Source organism: Bos grunniens, chromosome 12, assembly GCF_055505025.1.
Source record: "Bos grunniens cultivar Pamir isolate PY7600 chromosome 12, Bosgru_T2T1.0, whole genome shotgun sequence".
NCBI classification, from domain to species: domain Eukaryota; kingdom Metazoa; phylum Chordata; class Mammalia; order Artiodactyla; family Bovidae; genus Bos; species Bos grunniens.
This window is the reverse complement of record NC_141176.1, coordinates 20,508,373-20,528,394: the sequence shown is the minus strand read 5'-3', so window position 1 is coordinate 20,528,394 and position 20,022 is coordinate 20,508,373. Positions and strand designations below refer to the sequence as shown.

General features: G+C 42.6%; 1 long non-coding RNA gene across 1 annotated transcript in view; it reads right to left on the bottom strand.

The window, feature by feature from the left end:
• Positions 1-2,001: 2,001 nt before the first annotated feature.
• LOC147361481 (uncharacterized) overlaps positions 2,002-20,022 on the bottom strand; it is a 29,888-nt gene continuing 11,867 nt past the window's right edge. The window contains exon 3 of the long non-coding RNA XR_015137984.1: positions 2,002-2,228. This is a non-coding gene — a long non-coding RNA (uncharacterized LOC147361481). The remainder of the gene's footprint in view (positions 2,229-20,022) is intronic.

Sequence of the window (20,022 nt, the reverse complement as noted above, 5' to 3'; positions counted from 1 at the left end):
GGTGTGTGCACCTCCCTCTTCTGAAAATTATACTTCCCAGAACACTTTTGGAGGTTGGATGCAGGCACATGACCTAGATGGGGCCAGTCAGATGTGTGCCCAGGGCTACCTCCTAGAGGAAGTCAGTACATTAGGGGAACACTGCGTCTCTTGACAAGAACAGTGCTGTGGGCATCTAGTATTCCCGAGGGGATGTGGTGGTGGGCCCGGTGTCCACTCTCAGGCAGTGGTTTTTCTTCCAGAAAGGTGCTGTGGTGAGGTCGGACATTGTTCTTTGCCTATTGCTGGCCCTAGCTGTGTTATTTTTGGCTGAGTAACATACAAGTCTGGCCTCCCAGAGTATACTACTACTACTACTACTACTACTAACAACAACCATAATAGCAATAACTTGCTACTTAAGCTAGCTAGAGTGAATCCAGGTTGCAATTAAACTCTGACTCCTACAACCACAAACACTAATGACTACTTAAGGATATCCATTAAAACTAGTGGTTCAAGGAAAACAAGTTTGGAGATGCTATTCTTCAAACTGAAATTCTAAGCCTCACTTTAAGTGAATAAGAAACGCTAAGGGTGGGGATTTCAGGTGCTTTGCCTGGCAACGTCTGTCATAAGGATGGGGAATGGTGGCTCCATATGGGACCACGTTATCTGCCGTCTCTGGACAAGAAGCTCAGGAGGGACTTGAAGCTCACGAGGTACTTCCTAAACCTACAATTTCATGAAAACATTGGCCAGACTAAGCATATGTTCTTTATCTGACATCCTGCTAGGTCCTTATGTGGAAATACACATCAGTAAATGGCTTGATTTCCCAGGGGACTAACAAGAGGCTAGAGATTTATGTGTGAAATCATTAGGGGCCATAAAATGATATAAAATTAAGTGCAACTTTTGAGGTTTACTATATCCAACTTATTAAAGGCATAAATCTTAAAACAATTTTTCCATTATTTTTAGAATTTCCTCCTCTAAATTAGTGGCTCATAAGCCAAATTTCGTCCATAGGTATGTTTTCTTTTGCCCACACAAGCCTTTGTTTAAATGAATTAGTTGACAGCATTTGCAAAAGTAGGAGATTTTTACCTTAAAAGTTAAAAGAAGTGGCAACTAAGAGCAGAGATAATTATGCTATTCTCTGATATGTGTGTGTGTGCACTCAGTCGCTCAGTCATGCCCAACTCTTTGCAACCCCATGGGCTGCAGCTTGCCAGGTTCCTTGGTCCTTGGAATTTTCCAGGCGAGAGGACTGGAGTGGGTGGCCATTTCCTATGCCAGGAGATCTTCCCGACCCAGGGATGGAACCTGTGTCTCCTGTGTCTCCTGCACTGGCAGGTGGACTCTTTACCACGAGCACAGCCATGAAGACTAATTTCTGTTTGTTTTTTAATTCCTAAAATTATTCTTCACAAGGGACATTGGCTATCTAGTTAGTTTTTCTAATATTTTAAGTTCTCCCAAAGCAACTGTGCCCTTGAAAGAAGCACATTAGATTAAGAGCAGATGATCCATTGTTAGCTTAATAGACACGTGATCCATCATATTTATGGGATATAAAATGAGGAAGCAGCAGCAGATAGATGAAGAAATCAGAGATGGAGGTTAAGAATTTAGACGTCACTTGGTCTTTCTGGAAGGGATGTGCCCAGCTAGCAAAAGGCAGGTCTGGATGTAGAATGCCTGTGTTGTGACTGCAGGCACAGTGTTCTGTATACATTATCCTGTTCCTTCTAGTCAAAGCGAACACGTGGGATGGAGAAGACTAGAAGGGTGAAGGTAGGTCTATGCAGATGAGAGATGCTGCACAGACTAAAGATCCCTCCTTGCCCAAAACTTCATGCCACCTCATTGCTTCTTAGGGACACCTTCAATCAAACGTCTAATTCTTTCCTGCCATAAGAGGAAGAGACTACTGTAAAGAGAGGGTTATGTGCTTGAATTTAAAAAGGCTCCCTACAAGAAGAAATTGTTTGCACATAAAAACCTGATAGAGTCCTGTTAGTCCCACAGTTGCAAACTTTAATATTTTTTTGTACTTGCGAAAGTAAAACAGGTCAGTTTTAGATCTCAGGTGTGGCAAGCTCCAGAGCATTTATTCCATCTCAAAGGGGAGTCAGTACTTAGCGGGACCTTCCATTTCCAGGTGAGAATGTGGCCCAGTAATGGACAAGCTTCACAATTTTCAAGAGAATGTGGGAATCTGACTTTTTGGTGAGATGTCCCAACTGAAAAACAAACAAGAAAATTTGTAAGTCACCAGTTTGCAACCTCTGTTTAGGATCTTCACTTGATGAGGTTATTTATGAAAAAATAGAGAAATAATACAAACTCTTCTTTAACAAAACAGCTTAAATAAAATGCTAAAAGTCGTGTTTAAATACATAGTTAACCTCTTTAAAGAGTAAGATAAATCCCTAAAGTAGTGAGGCTCAGAAGGGAAAGAATCTGCCAGCAAGGCAGGGGATCCAGGTTCAGTCTCGGGATCAGGAAGATCCTCTGGAGGAGGGAATGGCAACCGACTCCAGTATTCTTGCCTGGAGAATCCCATGGACAGAGGAGTTTGGTGGGTTACAGTCCATGGGGTCACAAAGAGTGGGATACGACTGAGTGGCCAGCAGTTCACTTCTAGAGTACTGAGCCTGTGAGCTGACAGTGTACCTCCCCTGGGTCTGGGGATACTTCTCAGTCTTAGGAACTAAGGTGATTGAGTTTTATTTTATTTTATTCTTTACTGGGGAAAACAGAAATAACATAAAATTTACCATCTTAACCATCTTTTAAGTGCACAATTCAACAGCGTTAAGTACATTCACACTTTGTGCATCCACCACCATCATCCATTTCTAGAACTTTTTCATCCCAAACTGAGACTCTGCACTCCCCACACCTCCCTCCCTCAAGGCCCTGGCAACCACCATTCTACTTTCTGACTCTATAAGTCTGAGTACTCTGCATACCTCATGTAAGTGGAATCATACAATATTTGTTCTTTTGTGACTGGCTTATTTCACTTAGTATAACATCTTTAGGGTTCATCTGTATTACAGCATGTATCAGAGTTTTATCCCCTTTTTTGAGACTGAATAATATTATATATTTACATGAATTTATTTTCTATATAATAATCCCATTTTATTTATAGTTTATATGTAAGTATACTTATATACATATAAAACCACATTTTGTTAACCCACACACTCACTCATCAATGGACATTTGGATTGTTTCCACATTTTGGTTATTGTGAATATTGTTGCTATGAATGAATATGAGTGTACAAGTTTTACCTCAATTCCCTGCTTTCAATTCTTTGGGGTATATACCCAGCATCGGGATTGCTTGGTCAAATAGTAAGCCTGTTTTTAATTTCTGAGGAAATGCCATCCTATTTCCCACAGTGGCTGCACAATTTTATATTCCCACCAGCAGTGCATAAGAGTCCCAGTTCCTCCACATGCATGTGAACACCTTCGTATTCTGTTTTTTTTTTTTTTTTTTTTAAATTATAGCTACTGTCATGGATGTGAAATGAAGGGGCTTGAGTTTTGTGGAGAACTATAAACATATCATAGGTCTGTCTAGTCAAGGCTATGGTTTTTCCAGTGGTCATGTATGGATGTGAGAGTTGGACTGTGAAGAAATCTGAGTGCTGAAGAATTGATGCTTTTGAACTGTGGTGTTGGAGAAGACTCCTAAGAGTCCCTTGGACTGCAAGGAGATCCAACCAGTCCATTCTAAAGGAGATCAGCCCTGGGTGTTCACTGGAAGGAATGATGCTGAAGCTGAAACTCCAGTACTTTGGCCACTTCATGAGAAGAGTTGACTCATTGGAAAAGACCCTGATGCTGGGAGGGATTGCGGGCAGGAGAAGGGGACGACAGAGGATGAGATAGCTGGATGGCAACACTGACTCAATGGACGTGAGTTTGAGTGAACTCTGGGAGTTGGTGATGGACAGGGAGGCCTGGCGTGCTGCAGTTCATGGGGTTGCAAAGAATCGGACACGACTGAGCGATTGAACTGAACTGATAAACATATCTGGGGCTTCCCTGGTGGCTCAGCGTAAAGAATCTGCCTGCCAATGCAGAAGACACAGATTCAATCCCTGGGTCGGGAAGATCCCCTGAAGAAGAAAATGGCAACCCACCCTAGTACTCTTGCCTGGGAAATCCCATGGACAGAGGAGCCCAGTGGGCTAGAGTCCATGGGGTCGAAAACAGCTGGACACGACTGAGCGACTGGGCATCAGCACAGATAAATATACCTACCCATCAGCATAAGGAGTTGTCAAGGAAAATTATCTATTTCAATCTGGACTCTGGTTGGAAAAAAGTTTGCCAAGGTACAGGAACCGTGACATTAAGAAATTAGCTGAAAACTGTATCCAGGCCCCTAATAGAACCAGAAGATCTGGCAATTCAATGTAAAACCTCTCGGCAGGGCTATACCCTTCACCAAGGATCACAGATCATCTCCACAGCTAAAACTCGGCTGAACATAAACTTGAAATCCAAATATGAGTCAAAAACTCAAATATATAATGATACAATCCACCATGAGTAGAAGTCAATTGACCAAATAAGTAATTTGATTTGATCCTGCAGAATATAGAGATAATACAGTTCTCAGATAGAGGCTATAAAGTAAGTATGGTTGAAATGACAAGGAACTTAAGAAGGAATTAAAAACATAAGAAAAGAACAGAGCCCTTGGGGAAAAAAATAGGCTGATGTGAAAAAGATAAAATTTCTATAAATGAAAAACACAGTCACTGAAATTAAAATCTCAATTGACAGATTAAATAGCCACTGAAACAAAGCCAGAGAGAAATTTAATGCATGGAAAGATATATGTGATGAAATTATCCAGACCATAACACAAAGGGGAAACAGATGAAAATTACGAAAAAAAAAGAGTAATGGCACAGTGGAATGTTTGGCTCCTCTCCTGCCAATAACAATTATAAAAGTGGGGGGCGGGGAGAACAAACAACTGGGAGTTAAACAAAAGCTGGCAGAAACTGGAGCGGATTCGATCCTCACTGAGTGAGATCAACATTTCCCTGCTTTTTCGCCCTACCTAAGGGTACCCCCTGGAGAAGGAAATGGCAACCCACTCCGGTATTCTTGCCTGGAGAATCCTGTGGACAGAGGAGCCTGGTGGGCTGCCGTCTATGGGGTCGCACTGAGTTGGACACGACTGAAACGACTTAGCAGCAGCAGCAGCAGCAAGGGTACTCCCAGGTCCATCAGTGGGGCAGGTGAAGCTGAAGCACAGTGGCAGGCTTTCAGCCATAGAACATAGGACTGAGGAATGAGGAGGAGTTCGGGACTGCCAGAGAGGCTTAAAATTGAGAAGGGTGGGGAATTCTAGGGAAGCCCCCAAGTCTGTGTAGACACTCAAGTCACACCTTCAGAGGATTCCTAAACTGCATATGCATGGGATGAGTCTCCAAGATGCTCTGGGAGAAACAACAGCAAGAAAGTTGAAAAAACTGAGCAGAGGTTTCAGCAGCTGCCTGTTACAGACACTGGAATTCAAATCCCGCCAAGTTAAGCAGATCTGAAAAATATGCCTCAAGCTTTTAAAATTTAAAACCCAAAGGCATACCCTAGGACTTGGGACTAAATAATTCACCCTATGGCAGTCACAAAACTGAAACAGAATCACCCTTACAAAGCCTAAATGCAAACTCCAAAAATCAAGGTTCTCTGCCAGTAATTTAACTGCCTTCTAAAACAAGTCAACATTCTTCAGAAAGAAAAGAATTCAAAGTATCTACAAAGTTTCACCCACAATGTCTCAAAGTGAAAAGTGTTAGTTGCTCAGTGGTTTCTGACTCTGCAACCCCCTGGACTCTAGCCCGTCAGGCTTCTCTGTCAATGGAATTCCCCAGGCAAGAATACTGGAGTGGGTTGCCATTTGCTTCTCCAGGGAATCTTCCCAACCCAGGGATCAAACCTGGGTTGCCCGCATTTCAGGCAGATTTTTTTTACCATCTGAGCCACCATACATATTATAAAATAGGGATGGGGGAGCCTGGTGGGCTACTGTCTATGGGGTCACACAGAGTCAGACATGACTGAAGCGACTTAGCAGCAGCAGCAGCAGCATGGAAAGATACTGGAAAATATGACACATAGTCAAGAGAAAAGTCAATTATAGAAAGAGACCCATAGGCCAACCAGATGTTGAAATTAACAGATAAGGATTTTAACATAATTATGGTAAATATGTTAATGAATTTATAGGAATGCATGGGTATGATGGATGAAAAGGTAGGGAATTGTCAGGTTTGATATGTAAATTGAAAAAAGAATCAAATTTAAATCCAGGAACTGAAAAACCCAGTATCTGGAAATATTCATTTCCCATGACTGACGGGAGAATAAACACAGCCAGTGAAAGGAGCAGTGACAGTCAGTAGGTCACCAGAAATGGAAAATAGGTCACTAGGCAGGCCAATGGAAGTTAGCTAAGCTGAAAGTCAGAGAGAAAAAGACTTTTTGACACTGAGCTGTAGGACTGTCACTAGAAGACTAAGATGTATGTAAGGAGAGGAGAGAGTAAATGGAGCAGGAAATATTGCAACTATATTATTGAAATCATTCTAAATTTGATTCAAAACAGTAGTCCTGACATTTATGAAGCTCAACAAACCCCAAGTAGGATAAGTGCAAATAAAGACATAACTAATCGCATTACAGTCAAACTGTGGAAAACCAAAGACTAAGAGAAAATATTAAAAGCATCTGAAGAAAGAAGACATACTACATAAGGGAGAATAATTCTATGAATTATGCCTACTTCTCATAAGAAAAAAAAAAGAGCTAGAAGACATGGTATAATCAACATGATAAAAAAAACACACTGCTGACTCAAAATTCTATACATAGAACAAAAAAGAAAAAAAATTCATGCAAGTGAAATAAAGAGATTTTTATGTGAATCAAAGCGGAAAGAATTTGTCGCCAGCAGACCCATAGTGTAAGAAATCCTCAAAGATGTTCTTCTTCCAGTTGAAGAAAACTACTAATAGGCAGAAATTCACATATATTGGAGGAAATGAAGAACATTAAAATGATAAACACTTGAGCAAATCTACTCTAGTGGTAAAGAGCCCGCCTGCCAGTGCAAGAGACATAGGAGATGTGGGTTCAGTCCCTGGGTTGGGAAGGTTCCCCTGAGGAGGGCATTGGCAACCTACTCCAGTATTTTGGCCTGGAGCATCCCATGGATGGAGGAAACTGGTGGGCTTGAGTCAATAGGGTCTTAAAGAGAGAGACACTACTGAAGTGACTTAGCACGCAAAAGAGACACAGGGCTTTGTCAACATGAACATCTGTCCTTCAAAACACACCATTAGGAAAATAAAAGCAAGTTGCAGAAAGGCAGAAAGCATTTACCCCCACGGCACCTGCACACACAGTCCTTGCTTCCACCTCTGGAAGGATAGCTTGGAGCCAGGGTCTCGGGAACGGGCAGGGGAGAAACAACAGGAGGTCTTCTTGCAGGAGCTCCCTCTCCCACTCTTCAAGCCAGACAGCAAAGAGATCAAACCTGTTAATCCTAAAGGAAATCAACCCTGAATATTCATTGGAAGGATTGATGCTGAAGCAGAAATTCCAATAATTTGGCCACCTGATGCAGAGTCAACCCTTAGGAAAAGACCCCGATGCTGGGAAAGATTGAAGGTAGGAGGAGAAAGGGACGGCAGAGGATGAGATGGTTGGACTTCATCATTAACTCAATGGACATGAGTTTGAGCAAACTCTAGGAGATAATAAAGGACAGGGAAGCCTGGCATGCTGCAGTCCATGGGGTCAAAAAGAGTCAGACATGACTGAGTGACTGAACAACAAAGCCAGAGTCAAGGGTGTGCCTTCTGTACATTTGGTTCCCGCTTCTGGCTTTCAGGCTGTCTTGTATCCAGGTTAGTGGACACGGGAGGAAAAATGGGAAGCTCATCACCAGTTCAGGGGTACATATATTGAATTCTCTGGTCTTCTATCCTAGCCTGCCTGGCGTTTTTCAGAGTCCTCAAATACCTGGTCCGGGTTTTAGAGCTGCATTCAGAGAGTCAGAGGGGCGGAGAGTGCTTACCCATCTTATCCAGAATCAACACTCATGACTTAAGTTCTGAGCATGTTAAACTGAGGTAGTTGTGGGATAGTTCCAGGTGGATGTCACTGTCTGGAGCTTTGAAGCAAGATCCGGACTAAAGACATTGCAGTCCTCAGTCTGACTCCCAGTCACACCAATCAGAGAGGGTGTGTAGGATTAGAGCCTTCTGAGAAAGCCTGGGAATCTTCCTGATTCCAGAAAGAGGAGCCAATGCAAAGAGTCAGACAGATCAGAGGAAATGCAGGATGTGGGTGTCAGGTCTCCACTCAACTCTCTCTTGAGCTGCGCATGCCGGCCGTGCTGGTCACACGTTTCTGGTGCTTTGTCTATCTGTGTCAGAATCACCTGACATGGAAGGGGTAGGAGTGGGTTGGGGCTAAAAGCGTTGATTTCCAGACCACACTCCTTCACATTTATTTCATTGAAATTATAGATGTTGGGGGGCTTTGCAGGTGGTGCTAGTGGTAAAGAAACCACTTGCCAACCCGGGAGATGTAAGAGACTCAGATTTGATTCCTGGGTCGAGAAGATCCCCTGGAGAAGGGAATACCCACTCTAGTATTCTTGCCTGGAGGATCCCATGGACAGAGGGGCCTGGTGGGCTACGGTTTATAGGGTCGCTGCAAAGAGTCAGACACGACTGCAGTGACTTAGCACACATGCATAGATATTGGGGCTTGCCTGCCTGAGTTTTTAACCAGCTTTCCAGGGATTTCTCAGGAACAGAGACTCACTGTCCTAGACCTAAAGAGTGTGTGAACCCCTTCACTCATCACCAGCATAGGAGAGGGTGCTAAAAATGTGGAAAGCTGTGAGCAAAGAAGGAAACAGTAATGAGAAAGGAAAAGAGAGATTCCCCAAGTCTGGGAAGTGATATGAGAAGAAAAGGAGGAGGAGATTGTCCTTTTATTTTCATTATTCCAGACCCAAGGCTGAAATCCTTGGAGCAGTTGAGTGGGGTTCATCTTGAGAGTTTCATGTTTAAAGCCCATTAAAAGCCCAGCACAGGCCTGCAGGGCTCCAGGCAGACAGAGGGGACCTCGAGCCGTCCAGCTGCTCAGAATATGCTGGTGACCATGACAAGCAATGAGCAATTTGGCTGACACTGTGCTTTTTTAAACAGCATCCAGCCATAATGCGACTAGTCTTGTTACTTTTGCAGGATTCAATCAGCGAAGGTTAACTGGTCCATTTTATGCCAAATCCAGTAGTCACGTTTTATGCTGTGCTGCTCTCGCCAGACAACATCTGTCTGGATGGGGGAACGAAACTCGCTGAGATGTAGACTCACACCTCTCCCCGCTTCTCCCCCAGCCTCCCTGCTAAACAGTACATTTAAGAAATCTTTTAGAAAAGTCTGAAAGCTAATGTCAATAGAAACCACATTAGAAGAAAGGGAATTCATCACAATAAGCGCTTAGAAAAAAAGCACTTGACCCCTTTTGAGCCTCCTAATAGTCAATGCAATGCCAGGTTTTCTTGGCCTTCTCATGGTTTCTTCCCAACCTTGACTCTTGCCTGTGAGAGCCTCAGCCATCATGACCAGGTCTCTGCCTTTGTTCCTTTAACACACCTCATCCTTCCGTATTCCTAAGTAGTGAATGCATTAACTTTAGGAAGAATATTGCATCCCATCCACTTTGCATCCCATCCACTTAGGTAGACCACTTTGGGAGACTGTCTCATGCCCTGAGGGCTGAAGAGATTTGACCAAAGTCCCCTCCGAAAGCAACATTTGCCAGATCTCCTATGGAACAATGAGCAAACGTTATAGATAACAACTGTGCCCCAAATTACTGAGGTTTTAAATTCACATACATGTATTTCCAGTAACACATGAAGCCACTTGATTTACTTGAATCCATTATTTTTTGACTCACTGCACTCTCATCACCAGTTCACATGTTTCTGAATAATCTAGCCCCTCCGGCCATCCGGAGATTTCACTGATTGATAGTTCACCACTCCTGGCACTAGAAGGGAGAGGACAAAATTCAGGCTGGCATTATTTTCCCTTCTGAAAGCAGCTCTCGTAAAAGCTGAGCTTCTCCTGAAACTATATTACTTTTCAGGAAGAAAGAAAGTAGGAGAAGGAAACCAACATTTTCAATCCCCTTCTGTATACTACCCAGCTTCTGTTAACTCATTCAGTTCTCATAAAAACACTGTACGGGGGACTTCCCTGGTGATCCAGTGGCTAAGATTCCACACCCCCAATGCAGGGGGCCCGGGTTTGATCCCTGGCTGGGGAACTGTGCCGCAATTAAGAGTTTGCATGCCATAACTAAAGATCCTGCGTACCGCAGCTAAGACCTGGTGCAGTCAAGTAAATAAATAAAAATAAATATTTAAAAAAACCCACTGTAAGCGAGGAGATATTATCTTATACTACAGATAAAGTAATGAGGGCTCAGAGATGTTAGGTAACTTGTTGACACCCACACAGTTAGCCAGTGGTGATGTTAGGATTCAAACTGAAGGCTTGCCAAGTCCACGTGCTTTCCAGCACACGACTCTGTTTACAGAGCTTGACTCTCACTGCGGGACTGTGAGCGCAGTCTGCACTGAATTCTGTATATAGTGACCAGTCCCAGACAACGCTCCATCCACTTTCGCCTCTCTCCTCTGGCGTTCCAGCCTTACCATTCCTCCCTTTCTTATTTGGCTGTCAGCAGCAACACCTCACACTGGTACAACGCTTTACAGACATTTATCAGGTACTTGCACACACATCATCTCAAGTCCTCACAGCAACCCCAGGAAGCAGTATTATTGCTCACGGTTTATAGATGTGAAATCTGGGCTCTGGAGTAGTGATGGGAGTGTCTCTTTGTCAGAAAGCAAGCAAATGTCAGCTGGTTCCAGAAGAAATGTGGGCCATGGGCCAGGTTACTGGGCAGCCCGTAGGGCAGATTAGGGAGTTCAGATTGCTGAAAGGCAGGGAAAAGGGAATGGGGCTGGGAGGGTAGAATGGCCAGTTGAGCATTTCAGTACAGAGGGTGAATTCTGTTCTCTGGGAATTGCAGGTCTATTTCTCATTTTGCTGTTTAGGGCCCTCATATAATTCTCTAGCTCCTGACTCTGGAAATTCTTCCTTTACTCAAAGAATTGCTTTTCTTTTGATGTTTATCTCCTGAAAGCAGAACTCATTTTCTTCTTCCATCTGCACATGTATAATTTCTTATGCAGGCCCTCACCATGTCTTACATAAATAAATGCAACCGCCTTCTGACTTGTCTCCCTGTTTTCAGCCAGCTCCCTCTACCTACCGGTTTACACTAGACTGATTTTCCTTACATGAAATTTTAGTCATGTTATTTATCTACTTAACATCTGTCAGTGCCTCCCAATTAGCTCTCGGACTAAATCCAGAATCCTAATGGCTTCTCATCCTTCCCAGACCATTTCACAGCAGTACTGAACTGCTGTTTGCTCTCAGGCTTCTTGGCATCTTTACCCATCATTGTCCTGCCTGCAGGCAGCTCTCTCTTCTCTCCCCAGTTAACTACCACAAATACGGATGCCTCCTCACCTTCCCTGGTGGTTCAGTGGGTAAAGAATCTACCTGCAATGTGGGAGACCAGTGTTCAATCCATGGGTTGGGAAGATCCCCTGGAGAAGGGAACAGCTACCCACACTCCAGTATTCTGGCCTGGAGAATTCCATGGACTGTACAGACACGACTGAACAACTTTCACTTTCCCACCTCCCTAGCAGCGTCTTCTGTCCTGCTTCCCAGGCTCCCATGAGTGTGTGCTTGTTGGCTGTAGGTCCCTCTTGCCCCACCAGACTAAGACATATTTGTGGGAGGGTCTTTACCTTTTCGCCTATGATTCTATTGCCAAACCGAATGTCCCATCCTGGTTGGGATCTTTCCAAGTATATGGAAAGATATATATATCTGTAACGATGGGGAGGCAGCTGATGTGTTTTTTTTTTTTTTTTTTAGCACATAAAATACATAGGACCAAGCTCTGTAGTGTGAGAATGTTTTTATTTGCTTGTTTGTTTTTTGGGTGGTAGGCAGAAGGGTTCCGTTCTTAAACCATCTTGGTAGCATCTTCCATCTTTATCCCCTACCTTCAAGATAAATGGGGCTCCTCTGGTGGCTCAGAGGGTAAAGAATCTGCCTGCAATGTGGGAGACCCAGGTTCAATCCCTGGGTTGGGAAGATCCCCTGGAGAAGGACATGGCAACCAACTCCAGTATTTTTGCCTGGAGAATCCCATGGACAGAAGAGCCTAATGGGCTACAGTCCATGGGGTTGCAAAGAATCAGACACAACTGAGCAGCTCACATTTTCCCTTTCAAGATGAATACACCTTATTACACTTCTGTTTAACACTGTAATACTCATAAATCTTTATGAAAAGAATGCAGGTTTACATCAAGTTCAAAGGTATTTGAATTAGATGAAGACATTTGTGTGTCTTAAGAGTCAAAGAGATGCAAATTAGGGCTTCCTTGGTGGCTCAGTGGTAAAGAATCCACCTGCCAATGCAGGAGTCGCAGGTTCAATCCCTGATCCGGGAAGATCCAACATGCCTCAGAGCAGCTAAGCACGGTTGCCACAACTATTAAGCCTGTGCTTTAGAGCCTGGGGAGCCGCAAGTACTGAGCCCTCTTGCCTCAACTGTTGAAGCCCATGTACCTAGAACCTATCTTCCACAATAAGAGAAATCACCACAATGAGAAGCTTGTGCATTGCAACCAGAGAAAAGCCCACTCAGCAACGAAGACAGCACAGCCAAATACATAAACAAAATTACTTTTTAAAAAAAAGAAATGTAAATTCTAAATAGGTAACTGAGCAGTCAGGACAGGCAACAATCCATCTCTGCCCTACTCCATGAATGCTCTGTGGACATGGGCATGGATGGATATGGCTGTATGGACAGCATGGACACAGGCTATGTGGGTTTTGAGGGTGACAGGACTGTTTTTTCATTATAATGCTCCAATTACAGGCATGAATTCATAAACTAAGCATCCTTGCTAAAACCGCCAGTTGTGATTCAGTCTCAGAAAGTAAATCCCCAAATACCTTTTATTGCACAGCCAGAAAGAAGCCCCTGGGAAGACACAGAACTAAGTATAGGAATCTTTTAAAGAATTAAAATTGTATCATTCATATTTTCACATTAAGAAATCTCTATTTAATATTTATGTCAGATAGGAGTGGCCAGAGTAGGGCTGTTTCCTCCATTCTTCGTTTTCTTGTGAAGGTGCCCTGGAAGCAGATGGCCTGGCTGGTGTAGCTCCTAGATCGGGGCGGGCTCCGCTCTCCACCCGAAGGGGAAGTATCTGGACTGTGTTGTGAGAGACCATAGAAGAGAGATGGTTTTTCACTGTGACTCTCACATATCTTTGCTCCCAATAGATATGCCCCCTCAGCCCCTTCTAGCACATGTTAATCTTCACCCCTTTTGATAAAATATCCAAATGCCCAAACCATGGCTGTTAATATACATACGCAGAAGAGAGAATAAAATTCTCTCTTCTGAAAACTCTCCTTGATACAACTATTCCTGAAACTGACTGAATAGTGGCAGATCGCTTCTTGCTAAAGCCTGTGAAACATTTTGCCCTCCTTCTCTAAGTTAGAAATCCCATTTGGAAAATCCTGTGTGCTTGGATTTTTGAATAAAGACTTCTGCTGGAATTTCTCTGGTGGTCCAGTGGTTAAGACTCTATGCTTCTAACGCAGGGATACAGGGGGGCATGGGTTCGATCTCTGGTCAGGGAACTAAGATCCCACACTCTGGGTGGTGAAGGCCAAAAAAACAAATCTGCTAATGGTGTCTGGTTGATTTTTTTCTCATTGTGTTATCCACCAAGATCTCACATTTCATTTGTTATCATAGCCTAACATATACTAACATGTTTACTGAACCTATAAAAAATATTGGAACATTTTATTGAACTTAATATTGATCACATTTTAAAACTTGCTTGATTAGATTCATGGGAAATACGTAGATGCATGAAGACGTTTGTCATCAGACATTTCAAGTATACTTAAAAATACATACATTAATAAACAAAAACATTCAAAGGTGTTTAATTACTTTGGTTTATAAAATGAGACCATGTATTAATCAAGGGAACCTTAACAATCATTGTTAAAACCTGTAGTCTTACAAATAAAATAATGTGATTTATATAGGATGTATCCAAAAGCTTAAAGAGGAATTGTATTTTTAATATAACTTTAATAAATCTAATATTGCTTTTTGGAAACCAGCCTAAACTCTGAAAGGCCTTTTCTGTGTATAAGATGTATACTTGAGGATACTGAAAAGGCTTCATACTTTTGCTGTGATTTGCTGTGGGAGAAGGTGGAGTTGACACCGACTGACGTCCCACATTGCAGTCACCACCCAAGCGATAGTGAGATCTCAGAGAGAAAGTGTCCAAGGGACAGAAAGCAGAGTAAAGAGACAGTGCAGGAAACAGAGAACCTGCAGGAGAGGCTCCAGGAGAGAGGCTCTTGCTTTGGATGAAGCACCAGAGAGACTCAAAGAGAAATCATGGGAAGCTAGACTGTCAGAGAGCCCTCCTAAGCGCCCAGCACACCGTGACTGTGTTACAGTGAAACTTCAGTGTGAAGGGCACAGGCCACCTGTTTTCCCCTCTTACTTCCTTACAGATGCTGACGTTTCCCCACTGTGAAAAAAATGGACACACGGAGAGACACCCGAGACGAGCTGACGGGCTGCAGGCTATTTTCATTACCTTCTGTCCTGTCCTGATCCTTTTAAGATAAAGGCTACATAACAATAAGACTTACATGTGCATGGCACTTTACAATGTACATAGTGCTTTATAAAATCCCCAGACCTCATCCCTTTAACCTTCACTGTAGACCTCTGAGGGTTTCCCAGATGGCGCAGTGATAAAGTATCTGCCTGCCAATGCAGGAGATGTAAGAGACTTGGGTTTGATCCCTGGGTCGGGAAGATCCCCTGGAGGAGGGCATGGCAACCCACTCCAGTATTCTTGCCTGGAAAATCCCATGGACAGAGGAGCCTTGTGGACTGCAGTGCACGGGGTTGCAAAGAGCTGGACACAACTGAAGTGACTTAGTGCGTAAATACAACAGAGTATAATGGAGATTAAGTTATAAGAAGACTATGGTATCTGTCCTGAACATTCTCTCCTGCTCACCCTCATCACTCACTCTGCAGGAAGCTAGCTGCCATGTTTTTAGTCAGCCCTGTGGAGAGGTTTGTGTGGCAGGGAACTAACGGAGATCTTTAACTAATGGCCAGTAGGAAAGAGACCTAACTGCCTACACGCAATTGAGGCCTGACAACCACCAGACAAGTGGGCTTGGAACTTGACCCTCTCCAGTGGGGTCTGCAGATGAGACCCCAGCCTCAGTGACAGCCTGAATGCAGCCTCATGAAAGCACTTGAACCAAAGGCTCCCTGACTCTCAGAACTGTGAAAAAATAAGAGTTGTTTTAAACTGCTGAGTTTGGGGCAATTTGTTATGCTGCAATACAAGGGTGAAATAAGGATAAAAGAAATCATAGTTAGCTGCTTAGTTTCTCACTTTGACCAATGTGTATTACAGTGTTGAAGATGAACCTTGGAAAGATTCCCCTGCCTCGCCCCCACCACTGGAATAATATTTATTTATTTTTACTTGGCAAAAAGTCAAGTACTACATTTTAAAACACAAAATCTAAAATAATCAAACACATTACCCATCACAGAAGAGAGTCCAGCAACAGCACAAAATAGCCTACTTAAGAATTTCTTTTTTAAAAAAAATAAAGTGGGTCTAAAATGAGTCCTGTGAGAACTAAGAAATCTACAGCTTGTAGTTTTATAACAGAAAAAAAAATAAAACAATTGAAAGATTGGTTGCATCCGGCATTTTGCTTAATTCCCTTGATGTCTTCCCTCCGCATCAGCCCCCATCACAACGGAGAAGACACTTGTATTCAGTCTCCTCACTTACACCCAGAACAGAGGGGGACAACTAGGATTTTATCTTTTATCGCCATTAACAATAGGGTTGCAAGTCACAAACTTGAAAAACTTCATTTATCCCCTTAAATGTGTTGCTCATCCCTAACTGTGGTTAAGAATACATCTTGATAATGAGGAAAAACACTTGAGAACCAAGCCAGGCATAAATTACTTCAGCAACTTATCCTATTTGGGTGCAAAGTCTAGAACTGTTTGAAGGCATGGTGAGATTGGTATTTTTCCATGTGAACCACTGTCTGGGCCAGGGTACCACTGTTCTTTCCAGGGGATCATCCCCCACATCGGTCAGACCTCAAGGAGCTCCTGTACTTTTGCTGACATCACATTGTTTATTTGAAGGGATAGGCTCTGCACAAGGCATGAAAGTTCCTGTTTTATAATCATTTCTAGAAAGAGAAATACTTCCATGTTCTACCTCCCACCCACCCAGCCTGTGATCAAGTTCAACCTGAAAGATGGAGGTTTAGAGGAAAATGGAAGTTGCCTCCTGTGTGACAAGAATAGCAAACTGCAGCCAGAAGGAAACAGAGCTGCCCTAAAGGCTGAGTTTAGAAAGTAAAGTTCTGTGGAGGTTTTGCAGGTGGGGAAATTCCAAAGTGTCATGAAGCCTAAATAAGAGAGCTGTGATCAAGCTGCATGTCTATCAATGAACGCCATATCTATCAATGAATGTCATATTAAACAAGAAGACATCATGAGAAGCTGTGACCAATGCAGGTTCATTGAATTGAAGGTTCTTAGGTGGCTCAGATGGTAAAGAATCTCCTGCAATTTGAGAGGCCTGGATTCGATCCTGGGGTTGGGAAGTTCTCCTGGAGAAGGGAATGGCCACCCACTCCAGTATTTTTCTCTGGAGAATTCAGTGGACAGAGGAGCCTGGTGAAGTACAGTCCATGGGGCCCCAAAGAGTCAGACATGACTCAGCAACTAACACTTTTATGACTAAAGCACAGCTCGTCTTTATCTGGGTGCTGGGTTAGAAATCCAATGAGTCCCTCCACCCCTGCTTTTTATGTTGCTAATTTCTTTTAAGACAAGCATTTAGATGGACGTGCCTGAATAAATGAGACTTTCAGAGCCTCAAAAAGCATGCACAATCAGCATACTGAGGTATTTCTCAATATCTCCTTTTTTCCTTTCTTCTTTTTCTCTCTTCTCTCTCTTTTTCTCCTTCACTTCCTCCTCCCATTCCTTCTTCTTTTTGCCTTCTATTTCTCTCCCCTCCATTTTCCCCTTCAAAACATTTACTACTGCCCGGCACCAGCCTTCTTTTGTTTTATGGGGATGCAAACAAAAGATGAGGGTGGAGCCCAGAGGAGGGACGGTCACAAGAGAACACTGCCTCTCTTGTGAGTCCTTCGTCTTTCATTGCACTAAAAACCACACTTATCCTACTTTTTTAATGTAGAGGCTCATTATTTCTAGACATGGACTTCAACATTTATTTTCTCCTCTAATAGTGTCAAACAATAGACTCATGTCCCTTTGTCATCAAGGAGAGAACATGTACATTTTCCAAAAGTATAACTTGGTTATGATCCAGGGTGGCTTTTAAATATAGAAGTGCTATCGGGGTCCTGTTGTGTAAAAAGAGATTTCAAGAGAACTGTCCTGGCCAGCTATGAAATGTGTGATCGATTTCTGAAAAACCTATACAAAAAAAAGTTGAAGGAGACCATGTAAGAGGTAAAAGAAATAAATTGAATACACATGTGCAATCATTATTCATATGAGCATTCTCTGTATGACTTCATAACACAGCTGTATACACACAAAAAAATTCTTTGCCTCTTCCTATTGGAGTCTTATTAATTTCTGTTTAATGAAATACAAATGTTTGCATGCTTCATTTTGAGGAGCACGGTCTAGTTGGGTGTTTGTTAGGCGCTGGCCAGAGTGGCTGTGCCCACCTAATACAAATGTCTGTAGGCCTTTCAAAGCCTTTTGACAGAGCATCTTTTGAGCATGCCAGTTGCCATGGTCACCAGTGTGCTGATTTGCAAGGAAAATTGGAAGCCATGCTCATTACGTCAAAAACGACATTGGGGGATAAAGGGAGCATGTTTGCCTCAAGAGTTGGCAATTGGGGTTTGTTAGCTTCCCCGCCCACACACTTCCATCAAACAATGTCTCATTCAACTGCATAAGTCAAAGTTTACAACTCTCATCTTTCCAACTGGAACAGGCCTGGGAAGTGCGAACGGAAAATTATTGCTCACAGAATCACAGCACAGGCTTGCAGGCTGAGTGGTAATGGGGACTTACAAGGACAGTAGAAAGGGAGATGGATGGGTGGCGGAGGGGGAGGTGAGGACAAGCTGTGTTCAGTGACCCGCCGGCACCAACTAGATGCTTGACCTGACTTGTGACATACTGAGGTTTTCTTCATCTGTAAAATGAAGTGGGCGAGAGAGCGCTTCCAGCGGGTGCTTCTCAGCCTCCAGATTGTGATTCTAAAACGCACTCTCAATACACTCATGTGGTATGCCCAGGCATATACATACAGCTGTATTTATTTCTTAATGTTTGTTGGTTGAGAGCATAAACGGATGCCTCACATCCCTATGTGAGGTGTATAGACAAAACCAACCTTATCCCTTAATGCAATAGCCCAACCTGCCAACAGACAGCATAACTACAGTCGTTGGAGAATTAACCGCAGAAAGCATTAATCATCATGATTACTTTTCTTTTTTCTTAGAAACAACAACTGTCACTCAGTTTGGAATAATCGAAATGCCATCTATAATGTATTCTGATTTTTATTATCATTTTCTTTGGGCTACATTACTTGAACACTTATGTCTGGGGGCAGTTGTAAGGTTTATATTCCACAAGTAGATGCTTACATATATTACACATAAACACTTAATGTAAATATTATTAAATATTTAATGTAAATATTTGTATTTATATTGCTGAGTATCCATTGTGCTGAATGCTTTCATGTCAGAACAGGCTAGGTAATTCTCCTAATGTCTTGCAGCTAAGTGGCAAATCTATAGATCCTTTTGAAGTCAAAATTCATTCTTTTCCTGTCTACTAGGTGCCCTTTTCTTTTTCCTGCCAATCATCACTGGAAGGTCCTTGAAATCAGGGTGGAAGCAGACAGATTTACTTGTAAAGGGATAAATCCAGTGGAAAATTTGGTGGGCCTAAATAGAATTTTTCTAGAAAAAGTAAAATTACACTGATTAAAGTGCTATATGTATCTATGTGTGTAATACTGAAAAGTGACTAATACCTCGAGAGGGAAGGACATGAGAAAAGGCTAATACTTTTTCTATTTCATTAACTAAGTGAATTATTTAAATAAAACTACTGAATTTTCTAAAGCTTGCACATTGTATCAGGAAGCCAAATTTATCCACTGACCGCATGATGGAAGAATAAAGCCACATTATATTAATAGCTGATTTGCAGGCAAAAGAAGGCAAGGTGAGGTGAACAGAGTCTCTGCTTGACCTGAGCTGTGTGACTATTATTTGAGCCTTTGGAGAGTTAATTTTCTTTCATTGTGGGATTATTTAAGCATCAAATGAGTTAATGGATATGAAACTGGATTGTAAAATGAAATAATCAGTGTTAACTGCTATTAAATAAACAAATATTCACTTTTCTGTTTTAATAAACACTTACAGAGCTGTGTGTGCCAGGTACTAGTCCAAGGGCCTGAATCTCCTACAGACCTTCAGAGGCATCTGCTGTTACAGTCTATGCTGTACAAACAAGGAAAATGAAGCCTGCAGATCACTTTATGGAGCATAGTTCTCTATGGCCTTGGTATAGAAGACTGTTACTAAGCTGTACACTACTGGCAAAGGGGAGAAGTGGTTTCCAGAATGTTACCTTCAGGGTCACTAAGTGGAGGACGGAAGGGTGGGTTTACAGCCCA